A 25,909-nucleotide genomic window follows, 5' to 3' on the forward strand; every position below is an offset into this window, starting at 1 on the left:
ATCATTTAAAGGACTGAGGACACTTTGCTCTTTTGCTTCAACACCTTGTCCCTAAGAGAGACAGGCAAATTGCCTGGTTTATACTGCACATTGATCCCTTAAACACACAGAGTAGATTAAGTGTAAGAGGAGGTATAGTTATGAAACAGGGAGAGTAATTCTGGGACCAACTGTTATCCCTTTGCACCTTTATACTCTGTGTAGAGGGCTTCCATTATTCATTCTGCCATTCTAGTTGAGAGGAGGAGAAGGGATTCACAAATCCTGTAGCCTTAGCTTTTTTTGGGACGTCTTTAGGAAATTCACAAGAGACACACATTTTAAGATAATCTTACATGGGGGGAAATATAATGCTAATAGCCAAAGGTGGGCCAGTAATAGCAATCTTATGCTATCATGGAGGTAAAATTGGATTAAGGATGCCAGTCAAAAATAGGATTACCTAGGAAACATACAGAAATCACATGCTGTAAAAATAATAGGTGTGTTATAATGAATATAAATCTACATAGAACATGAGACTTGAAATATCTTGCCATCTACTCAGAGCATAGAACCCTTGTGTTTCTCCATATGAGTGATATTTTTTGGGGGGTAGAGGAAAACTGGGGGTGTGCCTTAAAATAGTGGTTGTGGAAAAAACTGCCACAGTGATAGGAGCTCTAACACCTACTCCTGCTTTGATAATTATTCCTAAAATTCACCTTGACTGTAAATGGTTTTAAATAATTCTCTTCAGATATCTATTTTCACAATTTGATCAGGCCTATGTGCATTTCTAGCATAAACAGGTTTGAATTTTTGTATAAAAGTCATTATATAGGATCACGATGAAATCATTTCCCCTAAATGGCCATTTTTGGTGAATGGTCACGTCGTGGTGGTCACAGAATCTCCAACTTTGCCTCCTTTCTTTGCTGGAGGGAGCTAAGTCTATTGCTTAAGAGCTGGTTTCTCCATTTGTTCAACAAGGAGAGCTTTTTTTTTAACTATTAGGTAATTTGGGGAAGCTGTTGTCTTTAGACAAATGGAACCTTTTTCATGTTGCCAAGAGGGGTCATGTTTGCTTGGAAGTTCTGAACTGAAAACCTAGATTGGTATGTTTGTAGATTCAGAGCTAGAAGGTACTATTTAGTCCAGTCATTTCCTTTTACTGAGTGTCTTCCAAACTTCCACAGAGTCTCAGAATTGAAAGACATCTCCAACTTCAATCCGTACCTGAACAGGAACTCACTCTTCAACATCCCTAACAAGTTAAAAATTCCAGAAGAGACTGGAGTACTACCTCCCTAGACAACATGTTCCACTTTGGGATAAATTATGATAGATATTCTTTACATCAAGCCTAAATCTACCCTTGTGGTTTCAACCTGTTGCTTCTTGTTTGTACTCTGCGATGGACAGCTTTTTAAATAGTCAATAAGCAACAAACATTTATTAAGCACTTACTGTGTCAGGCACTATACCAAGTGTTGGAGGCAAAAGATAGTCCTTGTCCTAAAAGAGCTCACAGTCTAATGGGGGAGACAACAAGCATGCAAATATTGTATCTACAAACAAGCTATATACAGGATAAATAGGAAATAATTAAGAGAGAAGGCACTAGAATTAAGAGAGTAGGAAAAGGTTTTCTGTGGGAGGACTTGAAAGAAACCAAGGAAGAGAGTAGGAAGAGATGAGGAAGGACAGCATTCCAAGCATTGTGACAATCAGAGAAAATTCTAGTAGTCTTTTAGTCTAGTAGTCTAGGAGTGTCTTTTCATGGAATAGCAAGAAGTCCAGTGTCCCAGGATTGAAGAATATATGATGGGGAATAAGGTATAAGAAGACTTGAAAGGTAGGAGGGGGCTAAGCTATGAGACTTTGAATGACAAATAGAGGATTTTATATTTGATCTTAGGGCCAATAAGAAGCCACTGGAATTTACTGAGTCGGTGGTGGGCTGACATGGTTGGACTTATGCTTAAGGGAAATCACTTTAGTGTCTGGATAGGGGAAGCCTTAGAGTGGAGAGAGACTAAAGGCAGGCAGAACCACTAGCAGGCTATTGCAATATCCCAGACATGAGGTGATGAGGACCTGCACCAGAGTTGTGACAGTGTTAGAGGAGAGAAAATTGAAGACAGCTATTACAGAGGCAGCATAGTTCAATAGAGAGGCACTACATTTGGAATCAAATTTGACTTGGAACAAATTACTTAACCTTTTTAGGTCTAAGTTTCCACATCAATAGAACGCTAAACTAGAAGGCCTTTGAGGTTCCTTTTAGCTCTCAATCTATGGTCCCTAGTCTTCTTTTCTCCTGGCTAAATTTCTGAATTTCTGTTAACTAATTTTTGTGTGGCCTGAACTCCTTTCCCCTTAACATTGTGATCTTCAACTTCTAGACATTCATCAATGAATTCCTTTCCCAAAACGTGATCCCCAGAGTATGACACATTACCCCAGATGATGTCTGTGCAGGGTATAATGTAGTGGGATTTTACCTTATTTTGAACATATCCCTCTCAATGCAGCCTAGAATCGAAGTAGCATTTTTTCTTTTTATCATTTCCATATATCACTGATCAATTTGAGCTTGAAGTCTTGATCCCTCAGATTTTTTTACATAAGCTGTTGTTATGATACTTTCCCTATTTTGTATTTGTGTAGTTGGCTTTTCAAAATAAAGCCTTTATACTCATCACTATTATCATACTAGATTTGACTCAAAGTTTTCACCTTTTGTTTATCTTTTTGGATCCCAAGCATCATCTATTATGCTAGTTATGCCTTCTACTTTGTCACCAGCAATTTTATAAGTATGCCATCTCCCATTGCTATAAATGTTAAAGAATATAAGACAAAGGACAGATCTTTGGAACACTCTACTTTCAGTTGATAAGAATCCATTAATGGCGACTTTTTGGGTCTAGTTTTCTTGCCACTTGGTTAGACAACTAGCTGTACCTCATTTAATCCAGGATGTTCCTTCTTGTCCATAAAGATAATCTGAGAGACTTTGCCACATACTTTTCTGAAGTCCAGGTAAACCATATACAGAACTGTCTCCTGATCTGCCAGTCTGGTAACCATCAAAAAAAGGAGCCCTTCATGACTTGTGATTTTCCTGTTTTTCCAGTGTTCTTACACTTTCCTCTTATCAACATACTCTCTGATCCAGCATCACTGACCTAATGGTTTATCACATATACTACCCCATCTTCTGATTCTATGTTTTTTTTTACTGGCTGCCCTGAATAACTCAAATGAATGTTCTCCTACATAACTCCATCTTCTGGATCCCTTGGCTTTCTTGCTTAGATATTTCTTTCTTTTTTGCTTTTTTTTCTTTCTTTCTCTTTGTCTCTCTCTCCTTTCTTTCTTCCCGTCCCTTCTTTTTTAAAATTGATACTAAGAATCGTTTTCAAGGCAGAAAAACAGTAAGGGTTAAGCAATTGGAGTTGAGTGACTTGTCTAAGGTCACACAGCTAGGAAGTGTCTAAGGGAAAATTTGAACTAAGCCATCTAGCTGTCCCTACCCTTGACTTACTTTTCAGTTAATATCTCACTTTCTACAGGAGGTTGTTTCTGGTCAAGCCTGCTTCTAAGATCTCATTATCTCATCTTATAAATACTCTAAGTATATAGTTATAATATATATATATATACGTATATATATATAGTTGTTTGTATGTTATCTCTTCCATTACATAATGGGCTTCTAAAGGGTAAAGATTTTTCTTTTCTTTTCTTTTCCTATTTTTAAAGCTTAGTCCAGTGCCTGGAGACTTAGAAAACAAGTAAATACATGATTAGTGACTGACCGAAGCCATGTTGATTCTTAAGGTTACCTTTTCAAAGTATTCATAAAGCATCTCTTAAATAATATGTTTTGTAATTTATTTATTTTTTTCCAGAAATTGACATCAGGTTCACCTAATTATAAATGAGAGAATATAAACCCTGTCATATTTTGAAAACTTGTGCAACCTTTGCCCATTTCCAATCTTGCAAAATCTTTCCTGTTCTCCATGATTTTTAAAAGATCACCAAGAGACGCTCAACAATTATATCTGCTAGTCTTTTAAAAAAATATCTTGAAATCTTGTTCATGTTGGCCTGGTTCTTGAACTCAATGAGGACAGTTAGGTACTCTTTTAGCATCTATTTCTGAGTTTAGTTTTTAAGTTTTAGTTTTTTTTTTACTGTCCAAATGATCTTTTTTGAAGATCTCATTAGTTCCCAGGGATTTAATTATCATCTCAGTGTATATTATTGCCAAATCTATATATACAGTCCTCAGGTCCCTCCTGAATGTCCTATGTCTCCATCTGCCTGAAGGACATCACCACCATGGACATCCCAGTACCATCTCAAACTCAACATTTTCGAAATCAAACTCATTATCTTTTCTCTTAAATCCACACTTCTTTCTAATTTCTCTACTTCTGTAGAGTGCATCACAATTCTTTTAGTCACACTGGTTCTTAACTTCTAAAGTAATCTTCCACTATTCAATATTATTCATCTCCCATATCCAATCAATTGTTAATTTTAACCTCATCAGCAACTTTCAAATCCTCTCCTTCTCTCTACTAATACTGCAATCATCATGGCCCAATCTCTTGTCACCTTTTGCCTGGACTGTTGCATTAGTCTATGAGTTGGCATTCTTGGCTTCAACTTTTCCCCTTCCCAATTCATCTTCAACACAGTGGTCAAATTGATAATCCTTTAAAAATTTTAGATTATTTTATTCATTTTGTTAAATATTTCCCAATTACATGTAATTAAAAAAACCAAACATTTAAAAATTTTTGAGTTCCAGCTTTTTTTCCTCTTACCCTCTCCCCTTTCTTGAGAAGGCAAAGAATTTTATTTAGAACATACCTATGACACAAAATATATTTCCATATTCGCCATGTTACAAAAGAAAACAAATAAAATAAAAAACAACAATAAAGTATGTAAAATAGTACACTTCAGTCTGTGTTCAGAGTTAATTAGTTCTCTTTCTGGAAGTGGACAGCATTTTTCATCATGGGTCCACTGTCTTGGATCATTATCTTGATCAGAGTTGATCATCATTACAATATTACTGTTACTGTGTATAGTATTCCTTGGTTCTGCTTATTTTATATTAGTTCATAAATGTTTTCCAGGGTTTTTCAGGAAGCATCCTGCTTAGTTATTTATTTTAAAAAATATTTTATTTTTTCCAATTATATTTAAAATAATTTTTAACATTCACTTAAAATCGATTTCCAAATTCTCTCCCTTTTTCTTTCTCTTCCCCCTGCAAAGAGAAGGCAAGTCATTTGATATAGCTTCTATGTGTGTAAAAAGTAAAAAAAAATGCTTCAGTCTGCACATAGATTTTGCCAACCCTTTTTCAGGAGGTGGATAGCATTTTTCATCATAAGTCCTTTGGAATTGTCTTATATCATGATATAGCTACAAATAGCTGAGTAATTCACAGCTGATCATCCTTGCTTTATTGCTGTTACTATGTAAAATGTTCTTCTGGTTCTATTCACTTTACTTTGTATCTGTTCATGGAAGCATTTCCAGGTTTTCTTTTTTAAATCCATACCTTCCGTCTTGGAGTCAATACTGTGTATTAGCTCCAAGGCTGAAGAGTGGTAAGGGTAGGAAATGGTTGTCAAGTGACTAGCTCAGGGTCACACAGCTGGGAAGTGTATGAGGTCATATTTGAACCCAGGACCTCCTGTCTCTAGGCCTGACTCTCAATCCACTGAGCTACCCAGCTGCCCCTTTTAGGTTTTCTTGGAAGCATCCTGCTTGTCATTTCTTATAGCTAGATAGTATTCCATCACAGTCATATACTGAAATTTGCTCAGTCATTCCCCAATCAATAGGCATCCCTTTGATTTCTAATTCTTTGACACCAGAAAAAGAACTGCTAAAAATATTTTTGTGCAAATAGGTTCTTTTCCTTTTTTTGATCTCTTTGGAATATAGATCAAGTAGTGGTATTCCTGGATCAGACTATACACAGTTTCATAATTCTTTTAAGTATAATTGTTCTCTGGAATGGTTGGATCAATTCATAACTCCGGCAACAGAGCATCATTGTCCCAATTTTCACACATTCCCTCTAACATTTCTCATTTTCCTTTTCTGTCATGTTAGCCAATCTGATAGGTGTAAGGTGGTATTTCAGAGTTGTTTTAATTTGCATTTCTCTAATCAGTAGTAATTTACAACATTTTTTTCATGTAACTATTGGTAGTTTTGATTTCTTCTTCTGAAAACTGTGTATTCATATCTTTGGCCACTTATCATTTGGGGATCCTTTTTATTTTTATAAATTGGACTTCATTTCCTATATATTTGAGAACTGAGGCCTTTTTTTAGAGATACTCACTACAACATTTTTTTCTAGTTTCCTGTTTTCCTCCTAATTTTGGCTGTATTAGTTTTCTTTATGCAAACCTTTTTAATTTCATGTAATTGAAAGTGTCTATTTAGCTTCCCATAATCACCTCTATCTCTTATTTGGTCATAAACTCTTCTCTTAATCATAGACTTGACAGGCACATTTTCCCATGCTTCCCTAATTTACCTCTGATATAACTCTTTATGTCTAAATCACCCATCCATTTTGATCTTATCTTGGTTTATAGTGTGAGATGCTGGTCTATTCCTAGTTTCTGCCAAATTGCTTTCCAGTTTTCCAGCAACTTTTGTCAAATAGTGAGTTCTTTCCCCAAAAGCTTGGATCTTTGGGTTTATTAAGCACTAGGTTACTATTGTAATTTACTGCTTTGTACTGTGACTATAATCTATTCTACTGATCCATAATTATTTCTTAGTACAAGATTATTTGATGATTACCCTTTTGTAATACAATATGAAATCTGGAACTGCTAAGCCTCTTTTACTAACATTTTGTGCATTGATTCTGTTGATATTCTTGACCTTTTCTTCTTCCAGAAGAATTTTGTTACTACTATATTTTTCATGGTTTTATAAAATAATTCTTTGATAGAATGATTGTTATGGCACTGAATAAGTAAATTAACTTAGTTAGAATTATTATTTTTATCATATTGACTTGACCAATCCACAAACAATTGCTATTTCTCCAATTGTTTAGTGCTGTCTTTATTTGTGTGAAAAATATTTTATGATTGTGTTCACTCTGTTTGTTTTTTGATTTGAGGCATAATAAATTTTGCTCTAATCCCTCATTTTAAATCTGTGTGAAGCTTCATGTTTTAAGTGTTTTTTTTTTGGTTAAATAATTATTGGATTCTGCTTTCAAATCCATTATGCTACCCTCCTCCATTTTATGGGTAAGTTTATCCCATTCATATTCATAGTTATTGTTGTTAATTATATACTTCCTTACATCATATCTTTTCATTTTTCCTTCTTTTTATGCCCTCTCCCCCTCTTCACAAAAAAGATGGACCTAACCCAGACCTTAAACTCTGTTTCTTACATTTTGTCATACTTAAATTTTTTTTTTCTTTCTGATCTACTTTCTGAAATTGGAGTTTGGTTTTCTTGTATGGCATGGGTAATACCCAGAGGATTTGCCTCCTGAATGCTAGGCTAATTTTTCCTTAAAAGATACTGAGTGGGGCACTAGGCAGCTCAGTAGATTGAGAGCCAGGCCAAAGATGGGAGGTCCTAGGTTCAAATATGGCCTCAGACACTTCCTAGTTGTGTGACCCTGGGCAAGTCACTTAACTCCCATTGCCTAGCCCTTACAACTCTTCTGCCTTAGAACCAATACACAGTATTGATTCTAAGGTGGAAAGTAAGGGTTTAAAAAAAAAAAAAAGATATTGAGCTTGCCCCAAGGCCTTAATTGGCTCAGAGGAAACCTTAGGACATTCATGTAGCTTCCTGATAGTCTAGGTTCCAAAAAACCAGGGCAAATAGAGTCATCACAAAACCACCCTGAGCCTTCTATGGATGGATAACAGAGATAAGGAAGCTATATTCAGCAGAATCAATGATATATCATTGCTGAATATCTTCTCTTCCCTTTCCATTCTGTCGTACTTTGGCTACATTAACCTTCTTTTGTTAGCTGCAAGATGTCCTTTGAGTGTCTAATTTGTAATTTCGAACCTCAACTACTCATCTGAAAAAAGCCTGGCCTATCACATTTGGCATGGTAGAAGCAATATTGGCTCCATTGAAGTGGTGGAGGGGTGACATGGAGGAAGGTAAGTCCCCTTAGCCTCTGTCCTCTTACTAGTCCTTCTGATCTCTTGTGCCCTCCCCAGGCTGATTAGAGAGTACATGGTCTCTATGCAGTTAGCAAGCAGAGAGAGAAGTGAGTGTGCTCTGCATCACTATGAACTATGCCCAGAAGATGATAAATGTTGTAAATTGCTGTTGGTTGATAATTTTTGTACTTGGGTGGGGTGGGGTGGTGATGGAGATTTCCAGGCCACCTAATATGGTAGGATTTGTCCTTTTCTAAAGACTAGAACTTTTAGATAATCTAAAGGTGCTGAAGGAACTGCTTGGAAATTTTTAAATGGCATCTGGGAGGCCATTTTGTATATGGGTAAATGTGATGAATGGATTTGCAGAAGGCAGGGAGGATTGGATCAGTTTTAAAAGTTTAAAGGTAAAGACAGATTCCATTCTTGAACTAGAAAATTTCTCCGTCTATGTCTCTGTCTCTCTCCCAGTAAGACAGAAGAGAGAGATGGGTCTGTCATCTCAAAGCTCAAGCCCGTAAATGCCACATAGTAAAAACAGCCAATAGTTCATCATCTCCAGTTTGCTTATATGGTGAGCTAGCACACATGGTTGGGTAGAATCAAGAAGTATAGCTTTGGGGGCAGCTGGGTGGCTCAGTGGATTGAGAGCCAGGCCTAGAGATGGGAGGTCCTAGGTTCAAGTCTGGTCTCAGACACTTCCTGACTGGGTGACCCTGGGCAAGTCACTCATCCCCCATTGCCCAGCCCTTACCACTCTTCTGTCTTGGAGCCAATATACAGTATTGGCTCTAAGACAGAAGGTAAGAGTTTAAATAAATAAATTTAAAAAAAAAGAAATATAGTTTTGTGCATGCCCATAGTTACATTAGAAAGAGGGAATGATTGATGGCATGAAGTTCTTAGGATCTGGAACAGGATGGAATAAAAAGCACTACTAGAAGGATATCTTGTCTTTGCATCTCCAGCACCAAGTACAATTCTTTGTATAAGGGTGAGGATTGATTAAATCAATCAATCAATCAAATACTTCATCCTCACTTAAGGTAACTAAAATGATCTATACTTTGATACCTATATTAGACAATCAATCAAAAGCATTAAACTAATTGCAAACAATCTAATCAAGTTGCTTTAAGACATTGGATGAAATGAAATGATCATAGGAAGTGTACTGGGATTGGTCAGGATTTCATCCATGCTTATAGGACTTGGATAAAAGAGCCAATTTAGAACCCCGGATTCAAACCAGTAGTGTTTGGCCAGCAAAACAATTTTAATCAAGCCACTGAAAATTGTTGGGGATGAGGAGGAGTGCAATTGTATTTCTTCTCTCCACCTTGACATGAGGAGGAGCTTGTGAACTTCAGAATGCTGGAAGATTATGAATTTCCCATGAGTATCCTAGCAGTGACCCTGGAATAGCATGTGCTGATGGTGGTCTCTGTGTTGGGAGCCAAGGAAAAACTAGGTATAGCAAAGAAAGGCAGCTTCAGGACTCTATAAGGGTCCTAACAGAAAATTATGACGTGCTTAAGGGGAACACCACAAAGGGGAGAAAAACTCTCCAACCGTAGAATCTGTAAACATATTTTTTTGCTAAATTATCTTTCTAAGCTTCATCCTAATTTCCCCTGTACTTTGTATGTATTTGTGGGAGAGTGTGCCTCCAGTTTGTAGGGAATGATTTTGTACCAATTGTTCTTATTATACTTCCTGAGTAACAAGCCATTTTAAAAGCAAATTAAGTCTGGCAGGCTAGATGAAATCAAATGTTTATTAATAGAGGAACACATTGGTGGGGGCTCATAAACTATAATATAGTCTGTTTTGCTATGATACTTATTTTTAACATGTGAATTTGTCCCAACTCAATTGCTATATTAGAAAAAAATTTGTAAATAATGTGAATTTCAAGTTTTCTTATGCTTGATTTCATTCACAAGAAACAGTGCGAATGTAGAATACTACACTGCCTCAAAATAACTCATAAGGAGAAACCCTTCCACAAGCAAAATTCAAGTATTTTTCAAGTTAAAGGTATATTTATTGTATATTTTGTAGTACAGTAGAAGCTGTGGGTGGAGGAAAACTGGTTTTCCATTTTATCCTCACTCCACTTTTCCCCCATTGCTCAGATCCCTAATCTGGCCCTCTCACTTGTAGCTTTAAACTTTGTCAGCTTAGCCCCATAGAAGTTAGTATGCAAGCTAAGCAGTTGTGGATGCTGCCACTATTTATTGTAGCATTTATGGTTTTAAAAACCATTTAAAATGCTAGGCTGGTAGGTGGCACACCTAGGACAGAGTCCTGGGTCTTGAGTCTGGAAGATGATTTCAAATCTTGTCCCAGATACTTACTAGCTGTGTGGCCTTGGACAAATTGCTTAACTCTGCCTTAGTTTCCTCATCTATAGGATGATATGGAGAAGGAAAGGCAAACTACTCCAGTATCTTTGCCAAGAAAAAAAAGCCCAAAATGGCATCATGAAGAGTTAGTTGGACACAACTGAAATGAATGAATCACAAAAACCATTTAATAGTATCAAACTGTGTAACACTTTTTATTGGGTTCCAATCATTAAAAAATGTCACTCATGAAGATTTTTTTTAAATTTTTAATCATTTATTAATATTCATTTTTAACATGGTTACATGATTCATGCTCCTACTTTCCCCTTCATCCCCCGCTCTCCCCCCCACCCATGGCTGATATGCATTTCCACTGGTTTTAACATGTGTCCTTGTTCAAGACCTATTTCCAAATTGTTGATAGTTGCATTGGTGTGGTCGTTTCAAGTCCACATCTCCAATCATGTCCTCCTCAGCCCATGCGTTCAAGCAGTTGTTTTTCTTATATGTTTCCTCTCCTGTAATCCTTCCTCTGAATGTGGGTAGCATCTTTAACATAAATCCCTCAGAGCTGTCCTGGGTCATTGCTTTCTGCTGGTACAGAAGCCCATTACATTCGATTTTACCACAGTATATCAGTCTCTGTGTACAATGTTCTTCTGGCTCTGCTCCTTTCACTCTGCATCAATTCCTGGAGGTCTTTCCAGTTCGCCTGGAACTCCTCCAGTTTATTATTCCTTTTAGCACAGTAGTATTCCATCACCAGCATATTCCATAGTTTGTTCAGCCATTCCCCAATTGAAGGACATGCCCTCTTTTTCCAGTTCTTTGCCACCACAAAAAGCTCAGCTATAAATATTTTCATACAAGTCTGTTTATCTATGATCTCTTTGGGGTACAAATCCAACAATGGTATGGCTGGATCAAAGAGCAGGCATTCTTTTATAGCCCTTTGAGCATAGTTCCAAATTGCCAGCCAGAATGGTTGGATCCGTTCACAACTCCACCAGTAATGCATTAATGTCCCAATTTTGCCACATCCCCTCCAGCATTCATTACTCTCCCCTTCTTTCATTTTAGCCAATCTGCTAGGTGTGAGGTGATACCTCAGAGTTGTTTTGATTACTCATGAAGATTTTGAATGTTGTACCCTGACCCCTTTTTTTCCCATGAGCCCTGTGGCTTTATTATGTAATTTTGCATAGCTCAGTGATCTTTAGGAATGCATATTCTGCATTATAACACAACTGATTCTACTAGAAAACTACCCACAACTCCTCAGGTTAACCCTTACAGTGAGGACACATCTAAAATTAGATAGCATAAATTCATAGTAAATGGACCCAGTCAGCACAGCTTTGTGACTTGCCAGTGACCCTTAGCAGACACCTAGGAAGTCACATGAATTGGATAATGAGAGTTTTCTACCATCAGAAATTGCAAAGTAGGAATTACCAAAGGTCAAAATAATTTTTATTTTGCTTTCTATGCAGAGAAACAGGATAATATGTATAGATTTTGACTGGGACACTTGGTCACCCTCGAATGGAACTTCATAGACAATAGTTATGTAGTTTTGGTCATGGCAAGAGAGATTTCATTCTAGCAATGGGTTATCAGAAATGATTCATTTTTTAAATGTAAATTTTGATTTCTTTTCTGGGTTATGGGTTACAAACTTGTAGTTGATCAAAATTCTGTGTAAGTAAGTGGTGACTTTGGAATGGAGCTGCCAAGCCATATGGCTAGGAAGTTGATGGTATGGAACAGTCACACTGGTGAAATATTCTTCCAGCAAACACATTGACTAGGAATGGGCTCTTCATATTAAGTATGTTCTACCGAGATCTTGGCAGATGAAGCTCCTCTATTGGTGTTGGGGATTTTCTTAATCACTTTAACATCTGTGTTGGAAGGTGGCTTTCATTAGTTAGGGATATGCTAATTAAAACATCTAAGAATAGTTAACATTTACATAGAGCTTTAATTTAGGCATTCTGGGGAAGGGGATCTACCCATTTCATCTTTCTCCTCCAACCCTGGTGTAGATCCTGGAACCTCAAGCTGAAGTGTGACTAAATGTGATGACAAATCATTCTTCTCTCCTGTAGCCCTGGTCATACTCTACAGACTAGACTTTCCCACTTCTCAGAAGATGGCATTTATATGAATCTAATGAGTGTCACCTTCATAAAAAAAATGGAGATAGCTAGGTACCATAGTGGGCAGAGCACCTCAGGAAGACCCAAGTTTAAATCTTGCCTCTGATACTTTTTAGAGATGTCTCCCTGGACAAGTCATCTAACCCCTCTCAGCCTTTGATTCCTTGTTTGTAAAATGATAATAGCACCTCCAGGGGCTGTTGTGAAGACCAAATGAGATGATGATATGTATTTGGATGTGTGTGTGTTTGTCAATATGTATATGTGCGCATGGGACATCTAGGTGGTGTGGTGGATAGATAGAGTGCTGGGCTTGGAGGCAGAAGGAACCTGAGTTCAAATCTAGTCTCAGAATCTTACTAGTCATGTGAATCTGGGCAAGGCACTTAACTCTGCTAGCCCAAGTGTCCTCATCTGTCAAATGAGCTGGAGAAGGAAATGGCAAACCACTTGGGTATCTTGGCCAAGAAAACTCAAATGTGATCACAAAGAGTTGGACACAACTGAAAATGACTAAACAACAACAAAAATATATGTGTATATATTGAACTATGTAGATACATATGTGCATATATATATATATTCATGCATAGATATAGTATTTATAAATATGTATATGTCTTTGCAAATCTTAAAGCCAGCTTAAATGCTAGCTATTCTTGTCTTCCAGGATACTCTTCTTGTTTTCTTGTTGCCTGATTCACTCCCCAACTCTTGCTCTCATACTTGTAGACTTTGGCATAAGTATAAATACATTCCCACAGTGAAACCTCCTGATCCCTTACTATACCCCCTTCCTACTATGTATTTCCATAGCACCTCTATGGCACAGTTGCACATTAGAGACTATTATTTTTTTCATCTTGCCATCACCCCCAGGGGCCCTACATATGTGTTCATGAACTCTGAAATTCTTTTAATGATCAGAATGTGTTGTCTTTTCACTTCTCCCTCTGCCTTGCAATTCTAAACTGTTCTTTCTCGCTACAACCTCTGATCTCTCTACTCCCTAGTTCTTTCCCACGCCATCACCCCAGCCCTGACTACATTCTCCTCTCTTTTACAGATGTATTTCATGTCAGCTCTTTTGATCTTTGTTTACCAAATGAAGAATTTCATTATAAAGAAGTGATGTCGTTTGGGTTCAGGTCCATGGTATAATTGGGATTAGAACCCCAGTCCTCTGGATTTATCAAAGGTGTTAAACAGGTGGCCTTCTGGTTGCTTTGCAACACTGCCAGGGCAGGTTAGAGACAATTTAAAAATGGAATTAAGAAATATTCAACAAAATTTCTAAAAATGAAATTTTCCTCATTTTAAAATATTTTTTCCATGTTTACATAATTCATTTTCTTTCCCTCCCTTCTGGATCCAATAAGCACTTCCACAGGGTTATTCAAATGTTATCACTTATACCTATTTGCTCTGTTTTTTTTTTTTTAAATTTTTTGCAATTTTTCTTGTTGAGCTATTTTCTTTGTGTCCAAATCTTTGTGATTCCATTAGGGATATTTCTTGGCAAAGATAGTGGCATGGTTTGGCGTTTCCTACTCCATCCCATTTTACAGATGAGGAAATTGAGGCAAAGACAATTAAATGACTTGTCCAGGGTCACACAGTTAGTAACTATCTATGGACAGATTTGAACTCAGGTCTTCCTGACTCCAGGTCCAGCACTCTATAAAGTTAATATTTAGTTTCTAATTCAATAATCAGCCAGCAGGGATTCTCACGTAAGGATTAGTGGTCTCTTTTTCATTTGAGTTTGAAGCCACTGGTAAAAAGAAAGATAAAAGGTGAATCACTATGATTTTGGGGTGCTGAAGTCAAGCTTCATGGCAGTGTATGAGGCTGCAACCCCAACTATTCTGTATGAATTTAATATAAATTATACCCTCTTTCCTTTCGAAAACTTGTTTTGGTCAGTATCAGCTCCACCCTTTGACTAGACGCACATGCATACTATAGGAGGATGCCAGAGGTTTCACGGCTCTTGTCCAGCATTCAGAAGGCTGACCACTGACCCAAACTGAGATCAAGTCTGTCTAACTGGAGATGCAGAAGGAGTGACTTCAATGGTTTTATAAGAGACCAGACTGAGGAAGCAAGAAGGTCTTTCTGGCTCATCAGCTCTTGGCTTGCTCTTGGTCTGGAGGCTTTTCCTGCCCTGGCAGCTTTTGGCTAGGAAATGGTGCAGCAAACTCCAATCACCCTTGGCAAGGTGTTCATGTAACTATACCTCTCTCTCTTACTGCCACCATTACTATCTAAAAATAATTATGAATTCATATACAGTTTCAAGAGAATTTTGCTCATAACACTTCTACTAACTTGGCTTTAGAGGTGAGAGGTACAATTTTCTTTACTCTATCCTAATTGTCTTATTATTTTGATCTTGTTTTTATTTTCATATAAAGTATCTGTGGCTCACCTGAACACGTATATTTCCTGGTGGACATTTTGAATATTGCTAGAGAGGGCAATTGGGGAAAAAGGCTCTAGTTGCCAGCAAGTATGTGAACAGGTAGTAATTTGAAATTAGTCTTGGAAAGATAGGCTAAAGCCAAATTGTGAAGGGCTCTAAAATAGCACTGAGGAGTTTGTATTTGTTCTTAAAGGCAATGGGGAGTCACTGAAGTTTCTTGAAGAAAAGAGTGATCGGGTTAAATGTGTGCTTTAAGAACATCAATATGATGGCTATTTCGAGGAGAGACCAATTAGGAGGCTATTGTAAAACAGCCCAAGTAAGCACTAATGAAGATTTGAACAAAGGTAATGGCCTTGTGAGTGGAGAGAAGGGGAAAGATGTATAAGCTGTTTTTTAGGAAGAATCAGCAAGATCAGATAAATGATTGGATAGGAGGGAGGAATGAGATCAATGAGTTGAGAGTGACTCTGAGATTGTAAATTTGAGTGACTGGAAAAGTGATGATGCCTTTGACAGTTGTGGGGAAGTTCAGAAAAGAGATGAATTTAGAGGAAAATGTTCATTAGTTCCATTTTGAATATATTGAATCTGAGATGCTTATGAAACATTTGTTTAGAAATGTCTAATAGATATATATGATGATGTGGGTCTGGTACTCAGAAAGACAGTCTGGCTCTCTAGATTTGAAAGTCACATTCATAGAGAAAAAAATGGATGTTTGGGAGTTTGTGAGATCACTGAAAGAGATCACTATAGATTGAGAAAAGAAAAGAAGTGTGCCTAGGACAGAGCTTTGGAAAACACCCAAAGTCAAGGATGAGATGTGGATGATGATCCCATAAAGGAGACCTCTTAGTTTTATTTCGTCATTTAAAAGTATTTTTATTACTTTGTTGTTTTCTAATTACATAGTAGTTTTTAAACATTCATTTAAAAATTTGATTTCCAGATTCTCCTCCTCTCTTTCACTCCCTCCTCCTTGAGAAGTCAAGCAATTTGATGTTGATTATGTGTGTAAAGTCCTAAAAATATATATTTCCATATTAGCCATGTTGCAAAAGAAAACACAGTCCCAAGGGTAAAAAGGTAAAAAGAAAGTATGTTTTAATCTGCATTCAGGGTTCATCAGTTCTTTCTCTGGCAATGGATAACATTTTTCATCAATGGTTCTTTGGAATTATCTTGGGTCATTGTTTTGGTTAGAAAAGGTAAGTCTTTCCACAGTTGATCATTGTTATAATATTGCTGCTATTGTGTAAAATGATCTCCTATTTCCATTTCCCTTTGCATCAGTTCATAAAAGTCTTCCCAGATTTTTCTGGAGCCATCCTGCTTATCATTTCTTACAGTATTCCATCACAATAATTTATCATAATTTGTTGTCATCCCCTTAATTTCCAGCTCTTTGCCACCACAAAAAGAGATGCTATAAATATTTTTGTAGAAACAGATTTTGCTTCCTTTTCTTTGGTTTCTCAGGGATGTAGATCTAGCAGTAGTATCACTGGGTAAAGGGTATACATGGTTTTATAGCCTGTGAGCATAATTCCAACTTGCTCTCCAGAATGTCCAGACTGATTCATAGATCCACCAATAGTGCATTAGTATCCCTTTTTTTCTATGTGTCCTGCAGCACTTGTCATTTTCCTTTTATGTCATGTTAGTCAATCTGGTAAATGTGAAGTGGTATCTTAGAGCTTTCTTAATTTGCATTTCTCTAATCAGTAGGGATTTAGAACATTTTTTTCATGACTATCCATAGTTTGATTTCTTCTTCTGAAAACTGCCTGTTCATATCCTTTGTCTATTTAATAATTAATGGACAGCTCTTATTTTTATAAATATGGCTCCATTCTCTAAATATTTGAGAAATGAGGCCTTTATTAGAGAAACTTGTTATAAATTTTTTCTCAGTTTCCTGTTTTCATTCTAATTTTGGCTATATTAGTTTTGTTTGTGAGCTTTGTTTCTTCTTAATTCCACTACTTTCATCTACTTCAGCCTCTACTCTCAAATCTTGTCTGCAAGTTAGCCCTCCCCAAGGACTACTAACATTGGAGTAGTTGGATAAATTATTAGGCCAAGAATCAGGAAGATCTGAGTTCAAATTCAGCCTTAAACACTTACTAGCTATGGGCTAGTCAATCACTCTCTTCCAATCTCAGTATCCTCTTGTGTAAAATGGTGATAATAATAGCATGTACTTCTTATGGTTGTTGGGAGGATCAAAAAGGATAACTTAACAAAGTGCCTGGCACATAGTAGGTACCTAATAATAGCTTATTTTCTTCCTTTTTTCTAACCCTTAAAAAAACTCTGTTAGGGTATGTTTTCAAAAGCCTTCCTTCTTTTTCTCTCTAGTTAGTTTTACGGGTTGCATCCTGGGACCCAGCACCGGATAATTGGTGTGAATTGGAACTACCCAAGCCTGTGCAGAATTAATTTAGGTATCCAGGGAAATGCCAGACAGAGACTTCTCTGAAGTGATCTTAAATTTCTTTTCTATAGAAAATGATCTTAAGTTGCTCATTGTGTTCATATGTGTCTCAGGCAGGTCAAAAGACCTATTCAGGAGAGAAGGAAAAAGGGGTGGTATGATAGGGAAAAAGAATAGAAATGAAATGAAATTTGTTATTGGAGAAAAGAAGATGAAAGGAAAAGGAAAGAAAGAGATAAAGGGAAAAAGAAATGTTCATCAAGGGCAGGAATAGAGACTGTCTATATAGTTATCTGAAGTGCCATTCAAGAATGCCCATATTATGGATCACTTATCTCTGCCTCTGTTATAAACAAAAGGGGTCCTAAGGAGATATAGATATACAGTGATGTGAATGTATCTATATATTCTCCCTAGTTGTAGAAGATGGAGGAACACCAACCCCGATCAGCCTTGATAGTTGTTATAATTTCCCCTTTTCTCTAACAGTTGCCCAGGGAGGACCCCTAAAGGTAAGGTGGATGGGTAACCCTTTCAGGTCCCACCTGACCTGGGCCTTTGATTCGTCTTGGATCATGTTTGGTATCTGACTGCGTTAGCTCCCTCCCCAAGGGTCGTGATATAAAGACCACTCAGGAAGGTACTTGTTAAACTCTCTTTATCTATAATCTATAATCAGGGAAAGGATAAACAGGATAAGAATTGGGGATTGGAGACCCAGTCAATCTAATATCTGTAACTAATTGACAATCAGGCCTGGAGGCTATCGATCTAGTAAAAGCTGGAGCTTTGTTCTCCACTACCCCTCTGGCCCAGCCTGGCCACAGCCAAGCCAGAGAATAGGAACTGCTGTTGATACAACTGTGTTGATGATGTTATTCTCTCAGCCTTTCACTATCAGTGTTTGGTGATGTACTAGCTCTCACAGTCTTCAGGAACTATTCAGATTTTTCCTACCCTCTTCTTCATAGACCTCCCAGCCTCCCTTCACCACCCAGAGCAGAGACCTAAAAAGCTAGGAAGATTCAGAGACCTAAAGATCTAAAGGACCAAAAACCCCAAAGACCAACGACCCCTCCAAATGGCTGTCAGGGTTATTTATACTGCCAGGCCAACCAACGTTTGTCCCTGGCTCATGGCATCTGGGAACATTCTATGCCTTCTAACTGCCTCCTCTGTCATTCAAAAGTGGCTTCCATAATTTCCCAGGATGTGAATATAATACCTTATGCCCTGGAGTTGGCCCTAACATGGACCTTTGTCATGACAAAAGCATTTCTTTGTTTTTAAAGAACCTTATTTTGTTCATAGAGTCTTGTTCTTCCCAAGTACATATGGGTATGTAGAAGGGGCAGGAAAAGGATATTTTGCAATTCATATTCATCCTAAGTGATGGACATCCCCACAGTTTCTAATCCCACAATCAAGCCTCTTGATATCAAATTATCACACCATCTCAAACATTTCAACTTCTAGGATTTCTACTTCTATTCCACTCTAGTTTCCTCACATGAAACTACTCTGGCTCCAGGATTCTCCCTGCTACCATTCTCTTATCTCCCCAACTCTCCTTGTCTTTTATTCATTCTATACCTATTTGCCTTTGTCATGACTATAACTTGTGGTCCAGAATTAACATTCTGGGTTTACATGGACTATGTTCAATTCTGGTAGTTTCTCAATAATCATACTCTCATTGTCATGTCTCATCTAATATTTTCTCAGGGAATATAAAAATTTGTCTTATGTCTAGGCCTGTACTAAAAAGATGAAAAAAAGCTCTCAATTTTCATGCAAGCACTCAGGCTGACAATGCATTAAATTCAAGACATGCCCATATCTCACACAAGTAAATCAAAGAACTGACACTCAAGTCCATGAACAATCAAAACAATTATCTTTCTTTCTTGGGTGATCTCTTTCTCTCCAAGCTTTCTTCTGTCACAGAATTATTGAACCCTAGGAGCTGGATGAGATCTTAGAGACAACCTAACCCAATCCATGTTTGTTTATATTAGAACTGCCTCTATGATATCCCCAACACATGATAAGGCTTCACTTGAAGACTTCTACTAAGCAGAAACCCATTACTTTCCAAAGAAACCCATTCCACTTTTGGAAAACTATAATTGTTAAGAAGTTTTTCCATACATCAAGCTTAAATTTGCCTTGTTGCAATTTCCAATCATTATGCCTAGGTTTTCCCTCTGAAACTGAGCAAGATAATATAATCTCTCTCCAGCATGAAAGCTCTTCAGACACTCAAAGATAAAAACATCTTTGGTTCCTTCAAATGATCTTTGTATGGCATTACTTCCAGTCCCCTCACAATTCCAGCTGTGTGACTCTTGATGCTCTCATTAGTCAATGTCTTTCCTAAAGTATGGCACCTAAACCTGAACCCAGCACTCTATTTGTTTCATCCAGTGCAGCATCTAGTTAGACACTATACTATTCAATGTAGAGTAAAGTAAAATTAGCTTTTTTTTTTTAGCTCAAAATCCATCCCCAGGTATTTTTATATTTTCTTTCAAAATATTTTATTGATTTTTATATCACTAAATTTTATTTATTCATTTTGTTTAAACTGTAGTTTCTTAATATATGCCTTCCTTTACTTCTTACCAGTGAGACTTTTCTTGTAAGAAAAAAAAATCTTAGGCAAAATCAATACCTTGACCTATGCAACATTCCATACTTATAATCCACTGTCACCTCTCCAATGAGAAGAGGGAGATGTGTAACACCTTTTTTACACTAATTAGCTAATTAAAGCCTAGGAGAAATGTAATGGCTGTTAAAGGCCATGCAGTTCCTTCCTCTTTGGCTTTAAGAAATTTATTTTAGAAGAATAGTTATGAATTCAGTTGTAATTGTTCTGAGCAGTTAGGAAAATTCCTAGCATTTAGTCTGCCTAATTTTGCATTTACATTTATTTCTAGTTAACCTCTGGCTTCTTTGTGGTTTAGAAAATATTCTGTTTACTGGAATCATTTGGGTAATAACATAATAGTATAGTTTCTAATGAAAGGTAGGTACTAGGAAGAGAAATTGGGGGAAAGATTCAACCTTTTCTTGGGAGACTTCCCTCAGCCCAAGTTTTCTGCTCTGAGATGCTAATGATCTTTCTTGATGATATTCCTTCTCCACCACACCTCACTGATACCTTTGCTCCTCCTGAGTGTGTCAGAATACTACACTTTGTTCAGCCTCTAAAGTGAATCTGGTTCTATCTAGCTTTATAATTTATAGATGACCTTAGGGTTGACTAAATTTACTATTTGATTGCAATTATTGTGCAACATCTCTACATTTTGAAGGACTTTTCCATATGTAGTTTAAGGCTTACAAAATTGACCAGACATCTTATTACTTAATTTAAGTAGGATAGAATAGAATAAAATCAACCATCCCATCTTTACAAATGTAATAAGGGGATAAGAGGAGATGGTAACGAGGGGGTCACCAAGGGCCTAGGAGCCAGTAATTAAACTAGCTGGAGGTTGGAGTTGATGTTATCAGAGGGGAGCAACCTCAACTGAGCTGCCCAGTGAATCTCCACTGCTAGCTGCAGGCTCCTTTAAGATGTTGGGTTGGTGGCCCCTCCCTGCTGAGGTAACTGACTCCCTTTTGGGTGAGAGCAGAGCCCAGCTGGAAACTGTGGCTCAGCTTCCTCCCAACAATGGAGGCTTAGCTTTCACTTCCACGGTAACCTCTACTTCTTCAAATTCTGTCCTCCCCTTAGTCTCTTTAGCCTTGAAGGTGTTAGAATAATCACAGGAATTCACAGATTAAGGCTAAGGGATTTATTTGAACAGGAAAGGGAAAACTAAGGTAAAAGGGCTTGGGTTTGCTAAGCTGTTGCTAGGGGCAACTGGCAGGTGCTGGCTAAGGACCTAAAGGGTCTTGACAGGCTGAGGGCAGCCCTCGGCCAGAGATAACTAGAGTCTGGCTTGGTGTTATTTGTTCATCTAGGTACTCCAATGATGTTGTTGAGTTCCTCTAGAGATGGCCTTAACCACTAGGCTACGCTATCTAAGTTCCTACCCCCAATCCACCTGAGTCAACACCCAGGGCCCAGGGGGAAAGGTCAGGGATAGCAAGTTGTCTGGGTGAGGTCAAGAGAAAACAGAACCCCCAAGGTTGGGTTTGCATGGCCTTATATAGTCATAGCCCAACTGCCGGTTAGCACCTGGCATCTGGCACATGCCACTCCAGAATTTCATTCTGATAACTGACAGGATTGCCTAAGGTAATATTGCAATGCAAGAAACCCTGTACTACACAAAGCAAGATTGGATATTATAATTCCTTAGCATTCAGTTTCATTTATTGTTATTTTTGTTGATACAATTGGATCATGTAAGTTTTCTCTTGTTTCATGGAACTCAATTTCTCTAGGTCTTTTTCACAAACTTTTTGACTTCCCTATCTTGAATCTGTGAAGTTAAGTTTTTTCTGCTGTAGTTTTAGGATTTTACATTTATCTTTATCTTTACATTTTATCAAGTTTCATCTTATTAGATTTGATCCATGGGCCTAGCCTACTGAAATCTTTTTGGATTGTGACTGTCATTCAATGGACTATCTCTTTCTCTCAGTAGTGTATCATCTGGCAATCCAATACTTCAGAGCTATACCTAAATCATTGATAAAAGTTTTCAAAAGTGCAGGGACAATGATGGCTCCATTAGATACTGCCTTCCATATTGACCTTGACCTTTGGGTCATGAAATTTTAATAATTTATCATCAATATAACTTCATAATCATTTTGCCCACATTTCTTCATCTTGTCTATAAAAATATCACAAAGACTCTCAAATGTATGAAAGGATTTTGTGGATGACTCTCTCCTCTCATGGCTTCATCAGTTAATTATTTATTTTTGTTGTTGTTTTTTAAATTTAAATTTAATTTTTAAAAATATTTTTTCATGTTTATATATGACTCATTTTCTTTCCCTCTCCTCCTCTTCCCTCCCACCCCCGAGCCAACAAATAATTCCACTGGGTTGTACAAATGTTATCACTTGATACCTATTTCCATATTATTCATTTTTACCATAGAACTGAAAACCCCAATCATATATCCATATAAACAAGTGTTCATCACTTAATTATGAGAGCAATAATATTTCACAAATGCCATCCTGTAATCTCCTCCATCCAAAGGTAAACCTGCATCCCCAGATCTCCTACACACAACAATCACAATCTCCTCTCTCTACACTGTTGCTTTTGATGATCATTTTAGTCACATTTCACCTATATAAAGATGTTATTGTGGTTACTTATGCTGTAATTTGTTTTATAACCTTTATTAGTACCCTTCAACCACCCTCCAGAGTCATAGGAGATGAATTTGAATCCTAATTCTACTTCTCTGGACTTAACCTTTTTAAACCTCAGGTTCCTTCTCTGCAAAATAAGGGAGTTGGTCTAAATGATGCCTAAGAGCTTTTTCAGTACTAAATCTATGAATCTATGATTCTTATGTCCATCATCAGAAAATGATAATGAGGAAATTGATGAATTAGAATTTTCTGACTTTTTTATTATGAAGGACATTTATTAGTTTAAGTAATACTTAAATTTATATATATGTATGCATATACATATATATATTTTAAACCTTTGTCTTCCATCCTAGAATCAATACTGTGTAGGCAGAAGAGTGGTAAGGGCTAGGCAATGGAATGGGGGTTAAGTGACTTGCACAGGATCACACAGCTAGGAAGTATCTGATGTCAGATTTGAACCCAGGACCTCCCGTCTGTCAGTCTGGCTCTCAATTCACTGAGTCACCTAGCTGCCCCCTTAAATTTTAATTATAGAAAACAAGATATAAGAGTAATATTGAAATTTTAGCATGTTCCTAATGATGTCATGTATATGAAATCATTTTGAATGGTACAAAAATAATACAAATGTTAGGCATATTGGTGAATTTCAAGTGGAATGTCATTGACTAAATATTGACTATAAGGTAGACTTTTTCAAATTGGTAATGGTTGGAATTAAAAAGAGATGTATAAACAGGACCATTCTAGTAAATAGTATACTTATTGATTTGTTGTTGTTGTTGTTTATAAGGCAGAATGAGCTGAGTCTTATTCATATGTTTTTTTTGCCATGCATATACATTAAGCATATACATTTAATAGCTTAAGATTGCACTCAGACACTTGGGACACTTACATGTCTTTACACATAAACACATCTTAACTATTTAAGTGATAGAAGGTACTAATGACAAGCATGACACAGCTTGTTTTACTCTTGCTTATTGTTTTGCTCTTATAATTTCCAATATTTGTATTTCTTGTATGCTAAAAGGTCTGGATGGTATTGATGGAGCCCATCCATCAGCCAAAGGAATGATGCTCAATAACAATTGCCTGGTAATACAGTGGTAGTACTTTTCATCATGAAAATGGTACTATTTTTGAAAAGAAAAATAATTTTATTCTAATTTTTAAAAGTCAAAGTCAATGTCTTTTGCCCTTTTAATAACAATAACAAGAACAAAAATCTCAACCCAAGATCTGGATCCTTGTCCACTTGGAATAGGGAAATGCTGAAAAATGAGGTTTTTTTACTTCTGCCTATCTTGTCTTTAGTCCATCTGTCCTTACCGTCTCTGAATACACTGGAGAACAGAGCATCTGGCATTGGACATTTGGAGATGCATAATTGACAATATGACCTTATGTCCTATGCCAGTACGATACTAATGACCATATAACAAGAGACATCATCCCTTAGGAATTTTCTTCTTTGTCAAGTATTTCTTTTCCTTGACATCAGGGAGAAAACAGTCTCTTTGCTTTTCTCATTAAGAAAACTCAGAATATTCAAGTGGAATACATCTTGGAAGTCTCTTGGTCCAGCTGATATCTGAGCAAGGATTCTACTTTACAATATTCCAGGCGAATGAAATCTAGCCCTTGTTTGAAGACTTCCAGTAATAGGGAACTCTCTACCCAATATAGACCATTTTCTCTTGAATAACTCTAATAGGAAGTTTTCCCTTACATAAAGCTTAATTAAGTCTCTTTCTCTGCAATTTTCTTTCTTTTTTTTTAAACCCTTAACTTCTGTGTATTGTCTCATAGGTGGAAGAGTTGTAAGAGTGAGCAATGGGGGTCAAGTGACTTGCCCAGGGTCACACAGCTGGGAAGTGTCTGAGGCCGGCTTTGAACCTAGGACCTCTCGTCTCTAGGCCTGACTCTCAATCCACTGAGCCACCCAGTTGCCCCTTTCTCTGCAATTTCCACCATTGGTCCTAGTTCTATTTTCTGGGACCAGTCAGAAAAAAATTTAGTTTTTTTCCCCTCTATGACAGCTCTTCAAGACTGCTAATCTCTCCTAAACATTCTATTTTCCAACATAAAAAAAATCTGTTTTTTTAACTGAACAACATATGTCATGGTCTTTAGTCCTTTCACCATCCTGGTTGCCCTTTTCTGCTTCCTTTTCTAAACACTTGTAAGCTGTCCCTTTGATAGATCATTCTAGAAATTGGTTATGAATTGGAGTAAAGTTTATAGACTGATATTTCTTTTCTTTAAAAAAAACCTTTACCGTCTGTCTTAGTATCAGTTCTCAGATGAAAGAGTGTCAAGGGGTAGGCAATTGGGATTAAGTGACTTGCCCAGGATCAACTAGGAAGTGACTGAGAGCAGATTTGAACCCAGGTCCTCCATACTCCAGGCCTGGTGCTCTATTCACTGTTACTTATCTAACCTCTAGACTGATATTTCAAAGAATCTAACTTTTTTCTCTTTAAAAAATTGAGATGGAGGCAGCTAAGTGGTTCCATGGATTGAGAGCCAGTCCCAGAGATGGGAGGTCCTGGGTTCAATCTGGCCTCAAACATTTCCTAGTTGTGTGACCCTGGGCAAGTCACTTGACCCCCCATTGCCTAGTCTGGTGATGGCAAACCTACGACACACGTGTCAGCACTGACACAGGTAGCCATTTTCGATACAGCCGCATACAGAGAAGTATGGGGCCGCATGCAGAGGATGAAACATTTGCTGTAGAATAGTGTAGATACTGTGCACTATAGATGACAATTCTACCTATATTAATTTACCTATTTTGGTTTATTAAATACAGTTATATATTACAATTATACATTTTTGTTATTTAAACTATAAATATCATGAAATAATGTGTTTTTTCTCGAAGTGACACACCACCTGAATTATGCTCAGTTTTTGGGCAAATTTTGATACACCAAGCTCAAAAGATTGCCCATCACTGGCCTAGCCCTTACCGCTCTTCTGCCTTGGAACCAATATACAGTATTGATTCCAAGATGGAAGGTAAGGGTTTG

The 25,909-nt window shown here is 37.2% G+C and overlaps 1 protein-coding gene across 1 annotated transcript in view; it reads left to right on the forward strand.

Annotated features, from left to right (window-relative positions):
• Positions 1 to 25,909, forward strand: part of LOC123234000 (deubiquitinase DESI2-like) — a 94,587-nt gene that overhangs the window by 650 nt on the left and 68,028 nt on the right. The gene's annotated exons all lie outside the window — the stretch shown is intronic.

Source organism: Gracilinanus agilis, chromosome 2 (genome assembly GCF_016433145.1).
Source record: "Gracilinanus agilis isolate LMUSP501 chromosome 2, AgileGrace, whole genome shotgun sequence".
Taxonomy (NCBI): domain Eukaryota; kingdom Metazoa; phylum Chordata; class Mammalia; order Didelphimorphia; family Didelphidae; genus Gracilinanus; species Gracilinanus agilis.